Source organism: Microcaecilia unicolor, chromosome 1, assembly GCF_901765095.1.
Source record: "Microcaecilia unicolor chromosome 1, aMicUni1.1, whole genome shotgun sequence".
Classification (NCBI taxonomy): domain Eukaryota; kingdom Metazoa; phylum Chordata; class Amphibia; order Gymnophiona; family Siphonopidae; genus Microcaecilia; species Microcaecilia unicolor.
The window spans coordinates 550666058-550682069 of record NC_044031.1 but is presented as its reverse complement, the minus strand read 5'-3'; the positions used below and the strand labels follow the sequence as shown (position 1 = coordinate 550682069).

Below are 16012 nucleotides of genomic sequence, written 5' to 3'. Positions count from 1 at the left end.
CCTGTCTCCCACAGTCCTTTCTTCGATAGAAAATTAGAAGATGTGTTGGTAGCAGGAATGTACAGGATCCCCCATGCAAATTTTGCTAGTTTTTCCCAAAAAATCTAAATGTCATCTGCATCACTCAAACAACAGTTCAGTTTATTAACAGGCTTCAAAGGAGAAAATGACACGGGGACAAAGTTTATACCAACAGGCTCTGTCCCCATCCCTGTCATTCTTTACCTCCAGGGAAAGATGTATTGTGACCTCACAGAGGAGCTGGTGTCTCTATTGTGCCTTGCCCTGCAGAAGAAAAGCTTTTGGAGACACCGGAAGACTGAGAGAAGAGCACCTCGCCTACCCTGCCAGGACCAAGGGTCACAACACTAATAGAAATAATTCTGTTTTCCCTGACACTTTATCACTCACATCAAACCCTCCACACCCCCCTTACACACCACTTGTATAGTTTGATTATTCCATTTGAAGAACACATGAATCTCTGAGCACTAATCAAAAGCATATTAAATTTAATTCAATAAAAGGTATTTTGTTTTTGTTTGCTGATTTATTTCTATGTTATGTCAACAACTTTCATACTGTCTGGGGCAGTGGAGAGATCACTGCCAGAACAGTATAACACCAATGAAGACTATAAAACATACTTTTTATATGTTTTAATACAAACGTAAGCCATAGAAAAAAAGCATTTTAAAGTTTAGCTTTCCTTTTTTTAATTTACTTTTGTGGATAATACTAAGATACTTATCTGCAGATGAGTAACAAACAAGCAAAGATATGAAGGCATACGCATTCGGGGACCAGTCTCCCCTCTCCGTGGTCTCTATCATCTCTCCTTCTCTCTTCTACCCCCCTGGGTCTAGCATGTCTCCCCTCCCCCTCCGCGATCCAATACCTCTCTCTCAACCCCCCTCCCCCGTCAAATTCATATCTGAGGTTACCCACCAACAGTATCGCAGGCTGCTTTCCTTCATCTGTATCCCGTCTCCTAAGAGACACAACTTCTCCACTCTCGCCGAGCCTGGCGTCCCGCCCTTTTCTGACGTTACTTCCTGTTTCCCCGGCATGGCGGGGTCTGTGGCGGCTAATCTCAAAGAACCGTAGAAAGCTGCATGGGAAGGAACGGTGTTTGCGGGAATCCCGCAGGGATAGAAGTAGTTTCTGTGGAGTTCCCGTGAAAATAAGAATCTGTCGGTGTGACCACCTACCTCAAGGAGGTTTAATAAGAGGAGACGGACCACGGTGTGGGCTGGTCAGTGGGCGGAGTTTATCACTGTATTGAGGGACGCGATTGAAAATAGCAAAGATGCAGTTTCTATTATTTTATTAGTCCATAATTTTTCATTCTTTATGTTGGGAGGGGGTGTAAGGGGAACTGGTGGGGGAGGGGGGTCTGTGACGGTAGAGAGGGTTATGTCAGTGCTCTAGAGCTTGCTTTCTTATTTGCAATGCAATATTGTGGTTATTTAGTGCTGCGCTATATTTTGTCTTATGCTGACAAAGATATTTCTGTATAAAACACAGCAAACGCTTATGATTGCATATGTGTGGATTTTTTTATAGCTTTTTTTTGTTTGAAAGTTTCCCATATGTACATATATATTATTAAATAAAATTGGAAATTACCAAAACAACATAAAAAATTATTGTAGCTGGTAGAAAAACAGCAGCAATAAACCTCGTAACTGCTGCTAAAATCACCATTGACTTGGTCAACAGGACGATGTTGGATTGGGGAACTAATGCTGAGAGCCTTTTGTTAAAGGACATGTATATATTTCTGGAATACTGTAAATACTGTTCAGTTTAATACATTGTATTATTTTGCTGTGTACTGTTTTCTTTTGACATTTATACACGGACATTACCTCGAACATACTTGAGTTCAAGGTGCAAAACAAAAAGCAAGGGTTACAATACCATAAACAAAATATCAAGTAAGCGCAGAGTAGCACAAATAAGAACTAAATAATAAATCGACAGCCATGTAATAACGGTTCCCAATGAAGCCAAAGTTCTCTTAGGGATACCTATGGAACCTTTCTGCTGAGGAAAAGCCCCTTGAGTCCGCATAAACAAGATCTGAGCTTGAAGGTCAATGAAAGCATCCTACTGGTGCAGTTTTTAATAAATAACTTAGACAAGCATCCAGAAGGCAATGTGAGGAAGAATACTTTGTGAGAAAGGATTTGAGTCTCATGTGTGGGTAACAGAAAGGAGGAGGACCAGTCAGTCAGCACCAATACTAGCATTTGAACTAGGCTGCTTGAAGCAAGATTGAACATCAGTGGCCTTAAGCTGCAACATAGCTAGCCCCCCCCCCCCCTAATGTTAGTTAGTTTTTGTTTGAAATATGTAGCTAATTGATTAGCAGAATGGCTAGTTACTGATGTTTTCTAGGAGAGGGTTTTAGCTTCTACACTCTTTTTTTTTTTTTTTTAATAATCCCCTATAGCTTTCCTCCAAAGCATTTTATTCTCATCAGATTTATGTCTGGACCACTTCCTCTTTAATTTTCTACATTGCCTTTTCAGGAGGATTGTACCAGGGAGCCACCCTATGGGTGAGTTTGGTCAAAACTTTGATAGGAACTATAGTATCCAGGCTAGAGCTGTTATACCTAGGTGATTTGCCCAGGGTCACATGGAACTACAGAGGGAATTGAACCCAGTGCCCCATGTCTGCAAGCCGCTACACTAACCATTAGGCCACTACTCCACTCCATTGTGGCTTTTGATTTAAAAGGAGAGGCGACAGTGGACTGAAAAGATTTACAATCTTCCCTCCAGTAAAGAGTGAACTCCAGAGTCTTATGGTCTGACCAAGGTACATGACACCAGGATGTGTCCCAAGTAGAAATTCTCCATATGCACAGCTCTATAAGCCAGCAGATGACCCCAAATGTGGGAGGACTGGGAATGTAGCAGAAGAAATTGCCAGGAGGCAAGAAAAATCAAATAAGTTTTATATCTAAGCATATATATTTCAAACTATTTAGACCACTTATACAACCTTAATTATCTATCACTATTGCACACTCTAAAAAATGAGAAGACATTGTGATTCAGAGTTCTGATTAATTTTTTTTCTTGGTTGGGAAGAATCAATATTTCCAAAGCTTCTTTTCTTGTTTACAAGTTTGCCTATCTCTAGTCCCAGGAGTTTTTTTTTTTGGTCAATGTAAGGTTATACATAATTCAATCTATCTGGTATTACAAAAGGCTGCTTAAGTTTCATCTACTCCCCCCTCCCTTCAAACTGGGTGGCCTTGATATACCGAAATTGCAATATTATTGGTCCGCATGCTTAAAAGCACTTCATTGTTGAATAAACTCCTTTATTTAATCTCATTAGGTTAGAGTGGAAGAATCATTTACCTCTCATATTCTTCTAACATATTTATGACAGTAGGTACAGTTGGACCCCTGCGGTACATAACCACCCATTTTTACCTTCAGTTCTCAGCTGGATAAAAGTTTATGTCCTAAAAGCTGTATCTACCTCCTTTAGTCCAATCACTTCTCTCTTGGCTTCTTCTCATATAAGATCTCTAATGTTACCTTTAGGCTTGGCTGTTATTTTTAAATGAGCATTTAAGGACTATTTCTGATATCTATCATGCATTCAAAATAAAACCACTCGCTTTTTCAGTATTTCCATGACCTGTCCACTAATGTTGTTCTAAGTTTATTTCAAAGTCTCTCCCTCACAAATTTCATATGTATTAAAGAACTATTCCACCATATTGGTTTCAATATGTGGATCTTTGGTAGAATCGTATTGGAAAACAATCTATTGAACATTTTTGAACTCATTGGTCCTACTGCTTTCTTTCATCCATCTCATTTGTTAACACACAACTGTGTCTTCTCTACTCTACTTACCTTACACCTCAGCGGGTGCATAAATGGCAGCCACTGTCTTCTCCATTATGTTGGAGAAGTTGATCTTTCCTTGGTGATATGGCACACATGTGGTGGACTTGTCTGCACATTCAAACCTTTTGAATAAAGATAACTACATACATTTCCAATTCAGTCCAGGTCATTCGTCTAGATCCTACTTTTATTCTCCTGGGAATGCCTCCACCACATTTATGTTTTTAATAAAACTTGATTTACTGCGTGTTCCCAGGTACAAGGATCTATGTGGCGTACAATATAACTAACATGTAATAAACGGGAAAGGAATTGAACATTTAGACTTAATTATACTACTGCTTACTGCCAAAGTGTGTATTGCACAGAAATGGAAAGATACTACCCTACCGTCCCAGAACTTTTGTTGGTTAAAGTTTGGCGAGTAACTGGGCTGTTAAAGTTAGTTTGGCTTAAAAAAGGCAAGCCCTGGAGATAATCATTTTTGGTCACCTCTTATCTGCTCCTCTCCAACTCTCCCTAGTACTGTGAATGGATGATAAAGGTAAAATTATGTATAATCATACCTGATAATTTTCTTTCCATTAATCATAGCTGATCAATCCATAGACTGGTGGGTTGTGTCCATCTACCAGCAGGTGGAGATAGAGAGCAAACTTTTGCCTCCCTATATGTGGTCATGTGCTGCCGGAAACTCCTCAGTATGTCGATATCAAAGCTCCATCCGCAGGACTCAGCACTTAGAGAATTACACCCACGAAGGGACACTCTGCCCAGCTCACCACCGCCGAAACGGGGGAGGGGAATTAACCCAGCTCATCCCCACACAAGTGGGGGAGGGGAATCCGTCCAGCTCATCCCCGCGGAGCGGGGGAGGGACACCACACCCGCCGATGCGGGGGGATCTGGCTTATCCTGCAACCGCAACCGCGGGAGGAGCTGACTGACCCGAACACCGCCGAAGCGGGAGGGGTACAAAGCTGCCCTACAGCCGCACGAAGCGGGAGGGAGTGCCGGCAGAATTTATGTCTCAATCCAGCCCCGTAAAACGGAGGGGAGAGGAATGCAGCAGCTCACTGTAACACAAACTCGTCTTAACTCTTGAAGAATCCAAGTGAAAAAACTTGAACACGAAGTCTTTCTGAAGTAACTGAAGACTAAACTTGAACCTGAAATGCAACCAGAATAAAAACAGTACAGATATCTGGGAGGGGCTATGGATTGATCAGCTATGATTAATGGAAAGAAAATTATCAGGTATGATTATACATAATTTTACCTTCCATATCATCAAGCTGATCAATCCATAGACTGGTGGGATGTACCGAAGCAGTACTCACCCAGGGCGGGACATTGAAATCCCTGACCTCAACACTGAAGCTCCAAACCGGGCCTCCGCCCGTGCAGCCACAGTCAAACGGTAATGCTTGGAGAATGTATGAGCCGAAGCCCAAGTTGCCGCCTTGCATATCTCTTCCAAGGAGACGGATCCGGCCTCTGCCATCGAGGTAGCCTGAGCTCTCGTGGAGTGAGCCTTCAGCTGGATAGGCGGCACCTTCCCCGCGGCCACATAAGCCGCTGCAATGGCTTCCTTGACCCATCTTGCCACTGTAGGCTTAGCAGCCTGCAGACCCTTACGAGGACCTGCAAACAGGACAAACAGATGATCCGACTTCCGGAAATCATTGGTCACTTCCAAGTATCTGATGATGACTCGTCTCACGTCCAGATATTTAAGAGCAGAGTACTCCTCTGGGTAGTCCTCCCTACGAAAGGAAGGGAGACATAGCTGCTGATTCACATGGAAGCGAGAAACAATCTTGGGCAGGAAGGAAGGCACTGTGCGAATAGTCACTCCTGCCTCAGTGAACTGTAGAAAAGGCTCTCGACATGAGAGCGCCTGGAGCTCGGAAACTCTTCTGGCTGAAGTGATAGCCACCAAAAAGACTGCTTTCAACGTCAGGTCTTTCAGAGATGCCCTTGACAAGGGTTCAAACGGCGGCTTCTGCAATGCTCTTAGCACCAGGTTGAGATTCCACGCAGGCACCACTGAGTGCAGAGGAGGGCGCAGGTGATTAACCCCCTTGAGAAAGCGCACCACATCTGGCTGCGAAGCCAGGGAAGCACCCTTCAGGCGGCCCCTGAAGCAAGCCAGAGCCGCTACCTGGACCTTAAGGGAACTGAGCGACAGGCCTTTGTCCAGACCTTCTTGCAGGAACGCCAACACTGAAGAAATTGGAGCAGTGAAAGGAGAAAGAGAGCCTGCTTCACACCACGCTGCAAAGATACGCCAAACCCTGGCGTAAGCAGTAGAAGTAGAGCGTTTCCTCGCTCTCAGCATAGTGGCGATGACCTTGTCTGAGAAGCCCTTCTTCCTCAGACGCTGCCGCTCAATAGCCAGGCCGTAAGACCAAAGGGGGAGGGATCCTCCATCACCACGGGACCCTGATGTAACAGGCCCTGCTCCACTGGCAGCCGCAGAGGATCGTCGACTGAGAGCCTGATCAAGTCCGCATACCAGGGACGTCTGGGCCAATCCGGACCCACCAGGATTATCCTGCCGGGATGCTTTGCCACCCGGTCTAGCACCCTGCCCAACATGGGCCAGGGCGGGAACACATAGAGAAGTTCTTGTGTCGGCCATTGTTGGAGAAGAGCATCTACTCCCAGGGATCGAGGGTCCCGTCCTCTGCTGAAGAAGCGCGGCACTTGGCAATTGGCCGATGACGCCATCAGATCTAGGCTCGGCTGGCCCCAGCGCTTCGTGATGTCCAAGAACGCCTGAGCAGATAGCTGCCACTCTCCGGGCTCCAAGGTATGGCGACTGAGAAAGTCCGCCTTGACATTCATGACTCCGGCAATGTGGGCCGCTGACAGCTGTTCCAGGTTCGCTTCCGCCCACTGGCATAGACTCATAGCCTCCTTGGCTAGAGGGGCGCTCTTGGTACCTCCCTGGCGGTTGACATAGGCCACAGCCGTGGCATTGTCCGACAGGACCCGTACAGGCTTCAACACCAGTACCGGGATGAACTCCAAAAGCGCCAACCGAATGGCTCTGAGTTCCAGGAGGTTGATAGACCACTTTTCCTCTGCAGGAGACCAGAGCCCCTGCGCTGTCCTTCCCAAGCAGTGGGCTCCCCAGCCCGACAACGAGGCGTCCGTCGTGACGACCATCCACTCTGGGGTCACCAGAGGCATTCCCGCAGACAACTTGTCTGTCTGCATCCACCAGCTCAGCGCCTTGCGCACTGCTGGATCCAAGGGAAGACGCACCGCATAATCCTCCGACATCGGAGTCCAGCGCTGCAGCAGAGAGTGTTGTAGCGGTCTCATATGAGCCCTGGCCCAGGGCACCACTTCCATCGTGGCCGTCATAGAGCCCAACAGCTGCACATAGTCCCAAGCCCGAAGAGGAGAGGCTACTAGGAACTGTTGATGATCCATCCCAGGGAGCTCAAAAGAGCAACTACCCGGTCCACAGCTTTGCCGCACTCTGCATAAGAGGGGGCTCGGATCAACCAGTCGTCCAGATAAGGATGGACTTGAACTCCTTCCTTTCGCAGGAAGGCCGCTATGACCACCATTACTTTGGAAAAGGTCCGCGGAGCAGTAGCCAACCCGAACGGGAGGGCTCTGAACTGGAAGTGTCGGCCCAGGACTGCAAAACGCAGAAAGCGTTGATGAGGAGGCCAGATGGGAATATGCAGGTATGCTTCCTTGATGTCCAAGGATGCCAGGTACTCCCCTGCCTTCACTGCCGCTATAACAGAGCGGAGAGTCTCCATGCGAAAGTGCCGCACTTTCAAGGCCCGATTGACCCCTTTGAGGTCGAGGATAGGCCGGACAGAACCTCCTTTCTTTGGTACCACAAAGTAAATGGAGTAACGCCCCTTGCCATGCTGACTTTCTGGCACCGGAACGACCGCACCCAGGTGGATCAGATTGTCCAAAGTCTGCTGCACTGCCACAGCTTTGACCGGAGACTTGCAGGGAGAGAGTACAAACCCGTCTCTTAAGGGTCGGCAGAACTCTAGCTTGTAGCCGTCTCTGATGACTTCCAGCACCCAAGCGTCTGAAGTTATTGTGGTCCACTCGCCCAGAAACGAGGACAGCCGTCCTCCAATCTGCACTGGGGCGTGGACCAATACCCCGTCATTGGGTACGAGACCCTGGGGGAGGACCGGAGGGAGCACCTCCGGGACGGCGGTCTCTGCGAAAGGAATGCTGCTTGGGGGAGAAATTCCTCTTAAAGGAAGAGGGGGCAGAAGAACCCGACCTGCCATGGCGGTACCGACGGGCTTCCTGAAACCGTCCTCTGGAGGTACCGGGACGAGCACTAGCCCGAGCCCTGACCTCTGGTAACTTCTTGCCCTTAGACGTGCCGAGATCGGTCACGATTTTGTCCAGCTCGACCCCAAAGAGCAGCTTGCCTTTAAAAGGCAATCTAGCCAGGCGGGATTTAGAGGCGTGGTCAGCAGACCAATGCTTCAGCCAAAGCCACCGCCGCGCAGAGACTGTCTGAGCCATGCCTTTAGCTGAGGCTCTCAAGACATCATACAGCAAGTCTGCCAAATAGGCTAAGCCCGATTCCAGGGCCGGCCAATCAGCCCTCAAGGAATGATCCGAGGGGGAAGCCCGCTGCACCATAGTCAGGCACGCCCTGGCCACATAGGAGCCGCAAACTGAGGCCTGCAAACTTAAAGCAGCCGCCTCAAAGGACGACCTTAAGGCCGCCTCCAATCTTCTGTCTTGGGCGTCCTTTAGGGCCGTGCCACCTTCCACCGGCAATGCCGTTTTCTTAGTCACCGCAGTGATTAAAGAATCCATGGTAGGCCACAGATAGGCCTCACGTTCACTCACAGCCAAAGGATAGAGGCGGGACATAGCCCTAGCCACTTTAAGGCTCGCTTCTGGGACATCCCATTGAGCTGAAATTAAGGTGTGCATGGCATCATGCACGTGGAAGGTTCTAGGCGGGCGCTTCGTCCCCAGCATAATGGCAGAGCCAACAGGGGCTGAGGGAGAGACGTCCTCCGGAGAGGATATCTTCAAAGTGTCCATGGCCTGTAACAACAGGTTGGGCAAATCCTCTGGGCGAAAAAGCCGCGCTGCAGAGGGGTCATCCGCTCCATCCGAGCGGGGATCCGTCTCCTCCAAGGAATCCGCAAAGGACCGTTGGGAGACCTCAGACACGCTTCCCTCATCTACATCGGAGGAGACAAATTCCTCCAAGGCCTGGGAATCAACCCGAGGGCGTTTACCTCTGGGGACCTCAACCTCTTTACCAGACGAGGGAGCAGGGGCAGCGTTGTGCATGAGGAAGGCCTGATGCAGCAGCAAAACAAACTCGGGGGAGAAACCCCCCAGACTGTGCACTTCCGCAGCCTGGGCAACAGCCCTAGGCGCGCTCTCAACCGGCGCTCGCAACAGCGGGGGAGAGACATGCTGCGCATCCAAAATGGCGTCCGGCGCGAAACTCCGCGAAGGAGCCGCGCGGGAAGAACGGCTCTTAACTTTAGCCGCTTCTGTGCCGTCGCCCAAATTAAGGGCGTTCATGGCATTAATGTCTCCAACCTCAAGGGCGGCCCAAGAAGAAGCCGTCCGAGCCGCGTGGCCGGCCAAGATGGCGGAGGCGAGGAGCGGGGGATGGGCGTTTATGGCGGGAAAAACCGCCACGCCGGAGGAAGGACCGGGACATTCATCGGTCGCGAAACTATCGCCCAACAAGGGCGAATCAGGCTTTAAGACCCCCGCATCCCTAGAAGCGCTCAAGCGACCCGGGGAGCGACCCTTTGCGCCCTCGCCCTCCGACGCCATGTGCCACGAGGAGAAGAATCGGGGAACCCCCGCCCGCTATAAAAAGGTTAAAATTACCTGCTGTCCGCTCCGAGTTGTAACGACCTGGTGTCTCAGTGAGTAGCTGCAATAGACGCTTAAATAAACGTCGAAATAAACGCCTTTAAGGCCGTTCAAAAATTTTTTTTTTTTTTTTAACGGAGCCAGCGGGAGGGGGGAGAAAAGGAGGGACCTGGCACCACCAGGTTTGCACTTGCTCAAAAGAGCCCTCAACCCCAGGCACTCAACAAAACCTAAAAATTAGGCTTGGAGGCCTAGCCAGAGCTGCTGCTGTGTGTGACCACCACCTGCTGAGATAGAGAACATACTGAGGAGTTTCCGGCAGCACATGACCACATATAGGGAGGCAAAAGTTTGCTCTCTATCTCCACCTGCTGGTAGATGGACACAACCCACCAGTCTATGGATTGATCAGCTTGATGATATGGAAGTTCTCATTTCCCTTCTTACATATACTGAGCTTTAGTAGCTCCTCTGAGTTTATAATGGAATAAGGTGTAATTTCCCCACCTTATCCATCTAAAACTTTTTTTTTTTTTTAATTCTGGGTTCTCCGTTCTATGTTTGTGGCTATCTTTCCTTTGTGTTTTTCATTGTTGGTTCCACTGAAGGAATTTTTTGTTTTAAAAGGTTCATGTTTATGCTGCAGTTTTCTTGTATGATTTATGGTACATTATTTTTCTATAATGTAATTTGATTGATATACAGTGCCAGCGGTAAGCAGGGTATGCATGGTAGGAGGGCACCAGAGACTGCAATGCTTACCCTTACTTACTCTCCTTCCAGCCCCCCCCCCCCCCCAGCAACGCTGCCATCTCCCTCCGGTGTACTACTACCTTGCTGCTCACCCTGGTGGTGTAGTGGTCTCTGCAGCTGCAGGAAAGAATCCCACTCATTCCTGCCCACTGTCGCTACTCTGTCTCCAGCGCTCTCCACTTTTCTCTTTTGTGCCGCAATGGCACCGCAGTATTTAAAAAAATTGCTGCCGAGGCAGACTCATCATGGCAGCCATTTTGGGAAAACACAGTGGCAGCACCCGCAACACAGAAAAACGGAGAGCGCCAGAGACAGAGCAGTGGCACCAGGCAGGAAAGAGTGGGATTATTGCCTGCCCCCGCAGCCACAGAGGCCACCACACTACCAGGGCAGGTGGCAAGGTAGGATTGTAGTACACAGGAGGGGGATGGCATTACTGTGTGTGTGTGTGGGGGGGGGGGGGGGGGGGGCAGGTTTTGGTACAGTCATCAAGTACAAAATATAAAGAAAACAATGGACTGCATAAGGGGCTTAAAGCCCATTTAGTTATAACAAATGAGAGATCTGCATTAAAGAAAAAATATATACATTATTTTGACTTTTATGAAAACCACTTGTCCCTGAAACATGGTCAAAACAGAATAATCCATTTGTACAAAAGAGATGAGATGAAGATGTGATTCCATGTGCCCCAATGAAAGAAGAGTTTAATTTTATTTCCAATCTTAACACCAAGCTTCCCAAGGCAGATTACAACAGTTAAGATGAATCCATCAGTAAACAGGCTTTCATCACTGAAATTTGGCCATATATTACTGTACTTATAGAACAGTGTAGAAAAAGGCACACAAAATATAGCCTTTATTAGTACTGTTTCCAACAGCTACAATAATTTATTAAAGCAGTTTTAAAGAAGAGGGGAGGGCACCAGAAACCCAAGCACCAGCCCTGCTGAAATATTTATGTCTTGCTGCATGGTTCTTGTTATGTTTGTAACATTAATCAAACATTATTTGAAATGTAAAAAACAAAACAGATGCCTATTCCCCCATTTTGATATTTCCTAGTCACAGGAAGTATCTCAGATTCCGAATAAGGAAACACTACCACCAGTATTGCATTCGGCCTTGCATCAGCTACCAGCGTATTCACCAGCTATCGAGTGGTATTTGAAACTTACTTGCGCAGACTGGGAGTTTCGCTATCTGGATGATTACCTGGTCAAGATCATATCACAGGAGAAAGCAACGAAGTCAGTGTGGCTAACTGTTCAGGTATTGGAGCTACTAGGGTTTGTGATAAACTACCCCAAGTCCCACCATCTCCAGGTTCAACATTGATAGTACATAGGAGCCCTGCTTGATACATTATAGGCTCAGGTTTTTCTTCCACAAGCAAGAGAAGAGGGCTTGATGACACTTCTCTTGCAAGTCCAAAGCAGCAAGCAGGTTACAGCTCAGCAAATATTGGAGATTAATAGGTCACATGGCCTCAATGGTGCAGGTCCCTCCCATGGCACGTTTCCATTTGGGAGAGGCTCAGTTGACCCTAGCTGCCTAGTTGTCTGAGAAAGCCGGGAACATAGCAGATGTAACCCAGATTCTTCCTGAGTTGACTCATGCCCATCGCTGGTGGACAATTTGGATGAATTTGACCGATATCACCATTCCAAATTCCACCTCCTTCTCAGGTGTTAACAGATGCATCCAACTTGGGATGGGGAGCTCATGTGGATGGGCTTCACACCCAGGGTACTTGGTCTGCTCAGGAAAGACTTACCATATTAATGTCCTTGAGCTCAGGAGCATTTGGAAAACCCTACAGGCTTTCAGAGATTGGCTACAGAACCAAATTATTCTCATTCAAATGGACAACCAGGTTGCCATGTGCTATGTGAACAAGCAAGGGCATAATGGATCTTACCCCTTGTGGGAGGAGGTGGTGGGCTCTCCTTCACAGAATGAACCTTCAAGCCACGTAACTAGCAGGAAAGGACAGGTACCTGGTAGACAAACTGAACAGGGTTTTGCAACTGCATGAGTGGACTCGCCAACATGAGCATAACCTGCAAGATCATCCATAAGTAGGGCATTCGCTTGGTGGATCTTTTTGCCACTTGTCTCAACAGCACGATCCTCAAGTTCTGTTCCAGGCTCAGATCACACAGCAGACTAGCACCAGATGCCTTTCTCCTACATTGAGGGGGGGGGGGGGGGGGGAGAAGTAGGAGTCTTCTGTATGCACATCCTTCAATACCTCTCATACAGATTTTGCTGACACTCAAGAAAGACCAGGGAACTATGATCCTAATTGCCACTTACTGGCTGAGGCAGATCTGGTTTCCTCTTCTTCTGGAACTATCCTCAGAAGATCCGTGGAGATTGGAATGTTTTCCAACCCTTAGCATATAGACCGAGGTATCCCTTCTGCATCCCAACCTCCAATCCCTGGCCCTCATGGTTTGGATACTGAGAGCACAGAATTCAGATCTTTAGCTTTCCTGGCGGGTGTCTTTTGCATCTTGCTGGCTTCAAGAAAAGCCTCCACTAAGAGTTGTTATTCATTTAAATGGAGTAGGTTTGCCCTATAGTGCGAGGGCAAGACCTTAGGTTCCCTCACTTGTCCTACACAAAAACTGCTTGAATAGATCCTGCACCTCTCAGAGTCTGATTTCAAAACCAACACTAGTAAGGGTTCATCTCAGTGAAATTAATGCTCATCATCAACATGTAGGAAGTAAACCCATCTCTAGTTGCTTGCTTCATGAGATGTTTGATGTTGACAAAGCCCCCCCCCCCCCCCCCCATCAAACCAACTGTGGCATGGGATTTCAACATTGTCCTCATCCAGCTGACGAAAGCTCCTTTTGAGCCATTTGATTCTTGTTATCTAAAGTATTTGACCTGGAAAGTTGTTTTTGGTGGCGGTCACTTCAGCTTGCACAGTCAGTGAGCCTCAGGCTCCAGTAGATGATCCACTTTACACTTATTGTGTTCATGTTTTTCAGCATCACATTTTATTGTAATCGTTAAGATGTTGCTGTTATCTCATTTGGACTATTGTAATTCGTAGAAGACTGAGCAGAATGCCAGGTTGCTACACAAAATACAGCTGATTCAAAACAGCAGTATGGCTTGATCTTTTGTTTATTTCAACACTTGCTAAATGTCCAGTAAATTATTATTCAGCAGTTGCTGTAAGCAGAATCATCTAGCTGCAAGCTTGTCTCCCCTGATTTGTTAATCATAATCATTTTCAACCCGGACGTCTGTATTCTCAGACATTTTCCAGACTGTCACAAAAAGTAGTATCCCACATTTGCTTTAATACTGTAAAATGAATACACACCTATTAAAATGTAACATGCACAGCCCAAGAAGGAGGGAACAGGCAAAACACAGAAGGGCACAAGAAAATTTACACTTAGTTGTTGAAAACTTTATTTCCAGCACTTATGGATGTCACCGGGCATCAAATACTACCACTGTTATGTTCAGAGTTAAAGAAAATTGTTTTTATAAAAATGTATAATTATATATACACGAATTGAAGACAAAAAGATGCTCAATATTCTTGGCTTATCCTAATTTAGGAGTCAGAGCTAGATTTACTAAGTAAACTGCTTTGGTCTTTCAAAGTTCAGGGGTATATAAAATTTTAACAAACAAACATATTACAATAACATACGCTAATGCAGATTAATAAATCATTTATGGTAGGCCCCCTTTTATGCAGCAGGATGTTTACTAATAATACATTAGGCTATATTTAGTAAAATGTGCTAATGCCATTTAAGGGGGGGAGGGAGTGTATTTATTAAGCTGCATTACAGCCATAATGAATGTGCATTATGGAGAAATTAGGTCGTACCTGCTCATCTGTTTTCCTTTAGTACCACCAGACCAGTCCAGAACCTGTGGGTTATGTCCATCAACCAGCAGATGAAACAGAAAAAAAAAAAAAAATCTTGCACGCTTTGCCTTATAAGGGTAACGTCAGCATGTCACCAACAGTAATGAAAAACAGAGGAAGAAATTATTTCTTTTTCAAGTAAATTGCTGTACCAATAGCATATATCTTTAGCCCCAATAAAATTCCAGGGAAACAAGGTAAGAGTAAAAGGGAAAGGACCAAGTGTTCCTTAACATATTTTTCTTACTTGCAGATGTCTTAATTTTAACTACTGCCCCTTGAGTTATTGGCCCAATTGGTTTGTTCAGTCCAGATCCAGAAAGGTGCAGCTTCTGAGATACCAGGGAGGGAATCTGGACTGGTGTGGTGGGAATAAAGGAAAGAAAATTAGCAGGTAAGATCTAGTTTATCCTTCCTTATGGTGTCCTCACCAGATTAGTCCAGAACATGTGGGAAGTAGCAAAGCAGTGCCCAGAGATAGGTAGGCCCTCAAAAACTCTGCTCAAATTACCCATATCTCAAATGCAGAATGTGCACGCTCTGCAAATTCTATCTGAAAAAAAAAAAATCCACCACATGCATATTCAAGAAAAAAATATTGATATGCTCTACTTATATAGATATTTAAGAAGCTCTGCTGTGAAGTGCATCCAGATAGAGAAACTTGCTTGGGTAGGAGTTAGACTTCAGAAGAAGCAGTACTGTACAAAAGCAGTATCCCCCAGATTCTATATATGGTGCTCAAAATTGCACATGCACACAATTTAAATATTGAACCAATTAGCACAGATAATTGGGTGCTAATAGTAATTACTGATACTAATTGGCAACTATTAGAATTTACATGGGCGTCTTGCTAGGCCTATTCTATAAAGATGTACATGTGTATTCTAGCGTGATCTGAAAAGGGGACATGGCCATGGAAGGGGCATGCGTGTTCCAAGATTTACATGCAGTTACAGAACATGCCTGATCTGTGTATAATTTAGGCACTGGGGATTTACACCAGATTTGAGCTCGTGTAAATCATTGCGCCTAAAAGTTAGATGTAGCTTCTGGTGCTATTCTATAAATGGCACCCAACTCAGAACACTGTTTATAAAATAAGGTAAAATTATGTATCATACCTGATAATTTTCTTTCCATTAATCATAGCTGATCAATCCATAGACTGGTGGGTTGTGTCCATCTACCAGCAGGTGGAGATAGAGAGCAATCCTTTTGCCTCCCTATATGTGGTCATGTGCTGCCGGAAACTCCTCAGTATGTCTATATCAAAGCTCCATCCGCAGGACTCAGAGAATTACACCCACAAAGGGACACACTGCCCAGCTCACCACCGCCGAAACGGGGGAGGGGAATCAACCCAGCTAATCCACACACAAGTGGGGGAGGGGAATCCGTCTAGCTCATCCCCGCGGAGCGGGGGAGGGACACCACACCCGCTGATGCGGGGGGATGTGGCTTATCCTGCGACCACAACCGCGGGAGGAGCTGGCTGACCCTAACACCGCCGAAGCGGGAGGGATATAATGCTACCCTACTGCCGCACGAAGCAGGAGGGAGCGCCGGCAGAATTTAGGTTTCAATCCAGCCCCGTAAAACGG

General features: G+C 46.6%; 1 protein-coding gene across 1 annotated transcript in view; it reads right to left on the bottom strand.

Moving 5' to 3' along the window:
* LOC115459961 (sperm-associated antigen 1-like) overlaps positions 1-1025 on the bottom strand; it is an 87343-nt gene extending 86318 nt beyond the window's left edge. The window contains exon 1 of the mRNA XM_030189825.1: positions 949-1025. The gene's annotated coding sequence lies outside the window, so the exon portion shown is untranslated. The remainder of the gene's footprint in view (positions 1-948) is intronic.
* Between the last annotated feature and the right edge of the window lie 14987 nt (positions 1026-16012).